At 39.1% G+C, this 7719-nt stretch overlaps 1 pseudogene; it reads left to right on the top strand.

The window, feature by feature from the left end:
* Positions 1-5289: 5289 nt before the first annotated feature.
* LOC110305865 lies at positions 5290-5656 on the top strand (annotated as a pseudogene).
* The last annotated feature ends 2063 nt before the right edge of the window (positions 5657-7719 follow it).

The following is a 7719-nucleotide window of genomic DNA, read 5'->3' as shown; positions in this document are numbered from 1 at the left end:
CCCCCAATGGAGGAGCTAGAGAAAGTACCCAAGGAGTTAAAGGGGTCTGCAACCCTATAGGTGGAACAACAATATGAACTATCCAGTACCTCCCCCACCCCCCACCCCCTGAGCTCCTGTCTCTAGCTGCATATGTGTCAGAAGATGGCCTAGTTGGCCTTCCTTGGAAAGATAGGCCCCTTGGTCTTGCAAACTTTATATGCCTCAGTATGGGATAAAGTCAGGGCCAAGAAGTGGAAATGGGGGAGGGGGGAGTTGGGAGGAGTGTGTGTGGGACTTTTGGGATAGCATTGGAAATGTAAATAAAGAAAAATCTAGTAAGTATAAATAAAATAAAATAAAATAAACTCTAAAACAAAAACAAAAACAAAAACCTTCTACCACCATCATGAGATATGATTTCAAATCCTTGTCTTGCTTTTCGAGTATGTTGGGGTATCCAGGACTGGTTGTGGTGAGTGTACTGGTTCTGACCATGCCCAGTGTTTTTGGTTTTTGTTAGTAAGATTCTTAGGTTTGCCTTTCGCCATCTAGAAATCTCTGGTGTTAATGTTCAAGCTGTCTCTGGTTGGAACTTGATATCTTGTGATTCTGTTAGCCTCTGTCAGCACTCCTAGGAGTCCAACTCTAACCTGAGTTCCAGGGGTCAGAGCACTCTCTGCATGCAAGCTCTCCTCTTGCAGGGCAGATGTCCATTAGTCTGGAGCTCTGATCCATCTCCTGAGTTCTGGGGTCAGAACCCTCCCTTTAGGCTGACTCTCTTCTGGCAAGTAATATTTCTAGGGGTCTGGGTCTCAGCTCTGCCTCCTGGCGGGACCCTGACCAAGAAGGTCTGTTGCTTCTATTGCCCAAGTGCTCTCAGGTGATCAGGAGGTCCTGGGTATGCTAGGTGTCCTGCGGTGTGGGTAGTCCTCTGGTGTCCTAGATGCTCTTAGCTGAGTTCACACAGAAGATGGCAGGGCTGGCTGAGACCTGAATGGATCCCAGGCTCTGGTCGGGCGGGGTTCCTCTGTCCCTGTTCCTGCTGGCACAAGACCCTCCATGATTCTTTGGAGCTGATGTTGTGTTCCACTCACCCATGATCCGGAGGTGATCCCCAGGTCCTGCATTGTGGAGAGCTCTCTGGAGCCCTTAGCGGCCTCCTCTGGGCTCAGAAGATGGCAGGGGTCAGCTATTGACAATTTAACCTTACTGCCATATCCAAGGATCCATCCCATAATCAGCCTCCAAATGATGACACCATTGCATACACTAGCAAGAGTTTGCTGAATAGCTGTCTCTTGTGAGACTAGGCCGGGGCCTAGCCAACACAGAAGTGGATGCTCACAGTCAGCTATTGGATGGATCACAGGACCCCCAATGGAGGAGCTAGAGAAAGTATCCAAGGAGCTAAAGAGATCTGCAACCCTGTAGGTGCAACAACATTATGAACTAACCAGTACCCCAGAGCTCTTGACTCTAGCTGCATATGTATCAAAAGATGGCCTAGTCGGCCATCACTGGAAAGAGAGGACCATTGGACTTGCAAACTTTATATACCCCAGTACAGGGGAACGCCAGGGCCAAGAAGTGGGAGTGGGTGGGTAGGGGAGTGGGGATGGAGGGTATGGGGGACTTCTGGGATAGCATTGGAAATGTAATTGAGGAAAATACGTAAAAAAAAAATTAAAAAAAAATGCTTAAGAGACCACAAAGCAAAATTAATACAGCACCTAATGGCAAAGTTGTCAGAATAATAAAATATTTCATTCATAAATATTTTATATTTTATCTTATATAGTATCACATTATCAAGTGCTTAATTCCTGGTGATTCTGATTTGTGTGATGATCTAATGAGTGTGTTTTGACCAACTATAAAATATGAAAGGCTGTCCAATTTGGGATCTATTTCAAGGGAGGGCACAAAGGCCTGCCAGTATTATAGATGGTATGATGTACCTATAAACAAGACCCTGGTATGGCTGTCCTCTAAGAGGCCCTTCCAGCAGCTGACTTAGACAGAAGCGGATACTTATGCCCAACAATTGAACTGGAGGGTATGGGGGACTTCTGGGATAGTTGGGAACCCCTATGGTTGAGTTAAGGGAAGGATTGAAGAATCTGAAAAGGAGAGCAACCACATAGATAATACCATAGTCTCAACTTACCTAGACCCCAGGGACCTCCCAGAGCCTAAGCCACCAGCATAGGCCATCTGAAGACCCTGGCACAAAAAATCTGCCTAGTCAGGCCTCATGGGGGAGAAGATGAGCTTAATCCTTGAGAGACTTGAAGCTCTAGGGAAGGGGGACGTCTGAAGGGAGGAAGGCACACACTCTCTGAGGCAAGGGGGGGGGGGAGAATTGGATGAGCAACTCTGGGAAGGGGGATTGAGATGGGGGCAATGACTTGAATGTAAATAAATAAAATAATAGAAAAGAAAGAAAAATATGAGAAGATATATTCCATTTATCAATGATAACTGTATCTTTTGTTATAAATCATGAACAGCAGAGTGGCCTCAAGCTGCTCCTTACCTGCCCCCAGACACAAGGTGTAGCTTCTTATATTTTCAACCCCAACTCCAAACTTTCAAGTTTTGGAGATTAACTAGCCATAGTAAAATCTTAATACTTTTTACTTTTACTTAAATTTGAGGTCAGAATTCCATCAACTAAGGCATTGCCTCTTTTGTCATTATTACACTCATATTGTGATTTTGAGCCTAGCCTCTAAAGGCTGAGCCATCTCTGCAGCTCATATTATCACATGCTTAATGCTATTTCTAGGTAGAATCATTTGTCACATATCATCAGACTTTGATTATCTTATGTCTTTTAACTTTTGTGAAAAATCTGTTCTTAAATTTATTCTTTGAGGTATCTTCCTTTTATTGGAGTCTCAGCCTCATTCTTAGTGTCTCAACACTAAAGCACATGCTCCAACAATCAGATGGCCTCTAGACATAACAGATGACATAACAGATTATTTTCCTCTATTCCATTCAGTCACTTACTAACATGACTGCATCAGCAGCAGTAACAGATCATACTGATTATTCTCAATGCTAGCTATTCTCTGGTTAGCCATTTTTCCATATTTTGTTCATGGACTCATTTTATTTTATTCCTATTCATACTGTAGCAAGACTTAAACAAAAAGAATCATTGTTAACAAATAAAAATAGATTCCTCAAGCTTTGTGAAAATGGGATTATTGAATCTTTCCTATGTTGTCTGAGCATCCATTGAAGGCATTTCTAGAGAAAACAACCTTATATCATTTTTTCTTGAAATCTAATATGATATTATATAAATGCCAGTAAAGTTGCTAATGTTCTCAATTACATAATTCATAAATGGGATAACCTAGTCTTTCGGCTGCTTTTTCTTATAAAAGACATTGGACAATGCACAATATCTATAATGAAGGCAATTCATTCTTCTTATCCATTCCCTATCTCCTCTTATAAACACACACACACACACACACACACACACACACACACACACACACACACTATTCCATTAGTCTTTGGATTACAGCAGAATTACCCATCCCAGAGATGACTTGTGATAAATGGTAAAATGAACATTTTTTTCATCCTGAATCTTCACATTATGATCTTTAGTCAAATCCAACACATTTGCATATTTGATATAATGAAACTCTGTCTTCACTCAGTAATTACCTCTTTAATCATAGTTTCTTAATTTGAGGGACCAGTTGCACACTGAAAGCTTCAGACCACTTCCCTCTTGCACCTCATACCAAATGAGACTTAAAATCACATTCAGAATAAGTGGGCACAAAGATCACCTGGGGATTATGCCATCCTTCTTGGATTGAAGTAGATGGGTGTAGCTGAAAGGACCAGAAAAGATCCAGAATGACCCAGAAAAGCTCAGCATCTGTTTGGAGCTGATGCAGAGGGAGAAGATAATGACACATTCAAGATGTCTTTTGTAACTACCTACTCTCTTTCTATTACTTGACAAGAAAATAGAGAAAATATAAAAACTGTATAAAGCTACATAATTCATGCTACTAACATGGTAGAATTATTCTGACTACATAAGAATTATGGTGTTCTTTTTATATAACATGGGATTGAAAAGTTAACAGGAAGGGCCAAAGAGAATTTACAGAAAGTGGAAGACAAATACTTGATGGTAGATTTTGTCTGTTGTATTAAAGATAGAATATGTGCTAGCAATATAGCCTAACAATCTGTGCTGCTTGCTAACCTTCAAAGGCTTCATGGAACGGAGAAAAAATAGTGTTTGTGTAGAATGTTCGAATGTATCACAGTACACTTACTCATCTATGCAGTCACAAATAGTGTAGGCTTGAGTTCACAAACTCCAGTGAAAAACTGCCTGCCTGGAATATCTCTGATCCCCACACATTCATTATACCCATATTCTCTTTATAGAATTGTTCTAAACACACATTGTCAGTAGTACCATACACCTACTATTTGCTTTGATGACATTGTTTACTTTCTTGATTAAAAATAACATAGAGAAATCAACTATTTCAGTACCATGAAAAAAATGTTGCATGTCCTATGTTGCTCGTTTTATATCTGGAATTTTGAGGATCCGCAATGAATTCTGTTTTCTGTTTTATACTTACTAGTATAATAGATTAAGTTTAATGTTTATTTTTAAAATTATAAATGATTTTATTTGCTATAGATTTTGTTTTTTTGTAAATCCTATGATGTTTTACAAGTAATTACCAAATATGCAATACTTAAAACAAAGTGCTGTGTACTGAGTACATAGGTCAGAGTAAAAGATCTACTACTACTACTATGGAAGTTTCTGTATCTGTTTCTTTAATCAAAGCATAAAGACAACCTCAATATGACTGAAATTCAAAAGAATTCTGATACACAAATATTTTATGTTTTAGATGTATACTCTTGGAATGATATATGTGTAATAATTTCCCTGAGTCTGTTTCCTTTCTAAAACCTACACAATCATGCCTACTTCATGAAGTGGCATTTATAGAATACGTATAGTATTCTATGTTTACATTATGTCTACACAGTGACTGAAACAGATATACATCTTTACACATATGACCTATATACATACACATATAAGTTATAATATATAGCATTATATAATATGAGTAATAAAGTGATGAGCTCAGAATATGCCAAATATATGTCACATTGTCTAAAGATTATGTAAAAGGCTCCAGTCTCCCTTGACCTCTGACCCACCTGCAACTCTTGAGTTGGTCTCACTGGGTCAGGAAGCAGCACCCATCCCTCTAAGGTGGAGCAGCGGCCATGGCCAAGTACCTGGCCCAGATCATTGTGATAGGTGTGCAGAATCTTTGCCAGTGCCCTGAGGCAGGGGTTTGCAGCAAGCCAGGCAGCTGCTGATGCTCAAGGTCGTGTTGGATACCAGTCTGAAGCTGCATCCAATCTCTCTGGCCTCAGCTTCCAGGAAGCCCAGCAGATGCTCAACATCTCCAAGCTGAGCCCTGAGGAGGTCCAGAAGAGTTATGAACAACTCTTTAAGGTGAAGGGTAAGTCCATGGGTGGCTCTTTTTACCTTCAGTCAAAGGTTGTCCATGCAAGTGAACGCCTTCATGAGGAACTCTGAATTCAAGCCCAGGAAGACAGAGAGAAAGGGCAAATACTCAAAATGTGACTGCTGGGCTCTCTACACCCAACCCATTGCCTCATAATTGATAACATGGTGACAAATGTCTTTTCTGTGTTAAAAATGAAGATTATATAAAAGAATTTGAAAAAGTACCATCAAGAAAATCTTTCTACCTGTCCACTATCCATCTAGTCACAAAATATAAATTTTCTCTATCAAAGTTTATATGAGAACAACCTTTATTCCTGGACACGGTCTCAGTACGAAATAAGTCTGCATGAACTAACCTTTATTAAAAATTTTGTACTAATTACATATTTACCTTGTCACAATTTATCACCAACCCCAGAATTCATAATCAGTTAAAATAGCATATTACCTCACAAACTTAACCATCTCTTTGTTAGAATTAAAGATAATTAAATATCCTTGGAAGTAAGCTACAGATCCATACTCCATGCTATACATCTCTACCCCAGTCTGCCCTGCATAGAAACTGATACCCTGACATTACTCCAAACCAAGCAATCTATAAAGATGAGGCCACAATGTCAACTTTCATTGTCTTCTTAAAAATTGTTATGAGAAGCCTGTTCTCTTTTACTGAAACTCAAGAAAATATCCTAGGAAGTAATCATAATTTTAAGTTTGAAATTAAACCTACAACCCAATGGCATCCCAAGCAATTCCTTGTCAGTCATGTCTTATATGAATGAATCCATAAGCCTCAGAAAACTTGTTAGCCTCCCAATAAGTTGAGTCACAATGTAGTCAAAACACTTCTTTGTTGCAAAATCTTAGGGTTGGCTTTGTGAATGTTAGTTACCCATAGCTGCTTGATTTAACTAAAAATCTTAACTGATGACACTACACATTTTTCATCCTCTAAGGGCTTCCTCTGGTTGCTAGGCAGAAGAAACTTCTTCAATGTGGGGAGGTTGCTGAGAGCAGAGGAAACTTGGTCATAACGTTAGTCCAGCTCTTCCTCATAGTAGAAAAGTTAAACCAAACCAGGTAAATATCAGCCTTGCTCAGCCTGTTGCCAAACAGATAATCTTGTGCATGGCTCTTTTTTTTTTTTTTTTTTTTTTTGGTTTTTTGAGACAGGGTTTCTCTGTATAGCCCTGGTGTTCCTGGAACTCACTTTGTAGACCAGGTTGGCCTCAAGCTCAGAAATTCACCTGCCTCTGCTTCCAGTTTGCTGGGACTAAAGGCATGTACCACCACGCCCAGCTTTTGTGCATGGCTCTTTACAAACCTTTTTATAGATAGGGAAGAAACAGTTCCTTGCTTTGTCCTTGCATATTCTAAAATGCATCCAGCAGTAAAATTACTACTCTAGAGAAAAATCATCCTGGCAATAGTGAGAAGAACAGAAAGGCTGTTTTTTCAAGATAGCTTTGAGAGGGGGAATATACCAACAGCGTGTCCATAATTTTACTAGCCATTGAAAATTATGGCATTTCTTTGATTCATCTTCAAAATTTTGATATGCTCCCTTTTTGTCAACTGTCAAAGAAAATTTTTCTTCGGGTATGAACATCTCAAGTGCTACACTTTTTTCTGAATCTTGTTTAGGTAGAAGTACTGTCAAAATCAGTAATCCTGAATTCTGTCAACAGATTTCCCCTCACTATGACAGTATTGCTCTTGTCAAACAGGTGAGTTTTATATGCTGGGGAAAAAGAAAAATTTAGCTAATCATAGCTGGTTCTTCTTCCAATGCGTAAAACATATAAAGACATAACTGCAGTAAACAAAATTTTGAATAAGAGATATACAGGCATGTGGATAATAATGAATATGTATGAATACAAATTACTAAAGTATTATTTTCCTCCTCACTGAATGACTGTTAGCTAAATGGCAAATAATACTATACTCACAGTAGAGATAAAGTGGAAAGAATCTCACTATAAATGACAAGAGGATTAAGGCCATATTATTGGATATTAACATAAATATAATCCAAATGCACAATGGTTCCTTTTACAAAAGCCAAGGAGCTAAAACAAAACATAGAAGCACAGTTCTCTTTTTAATTGTCAGTATTATTTTTGTGTCACCTTTCTCATCTGTGATGATCTGGTTCTCTGCATTCAGAGGAT

Source organism: Mus caroli, chromosome 2, assembly GCF_900094665.2.
Source record: "Mus caroli chromosome 2, CAROLI_EIJ_v1.1, whole genome shotgun sequence".
Taxonomy (NCBI): domain Eukaryota; kingdom Metazoa; phylum Chordata; class Mammalia; order Rodentia; family Muridae; genus Mus; species Mus caroli.
This window is presented reverse-complemented; position numbering and strand designations above follow the sequence as displayed.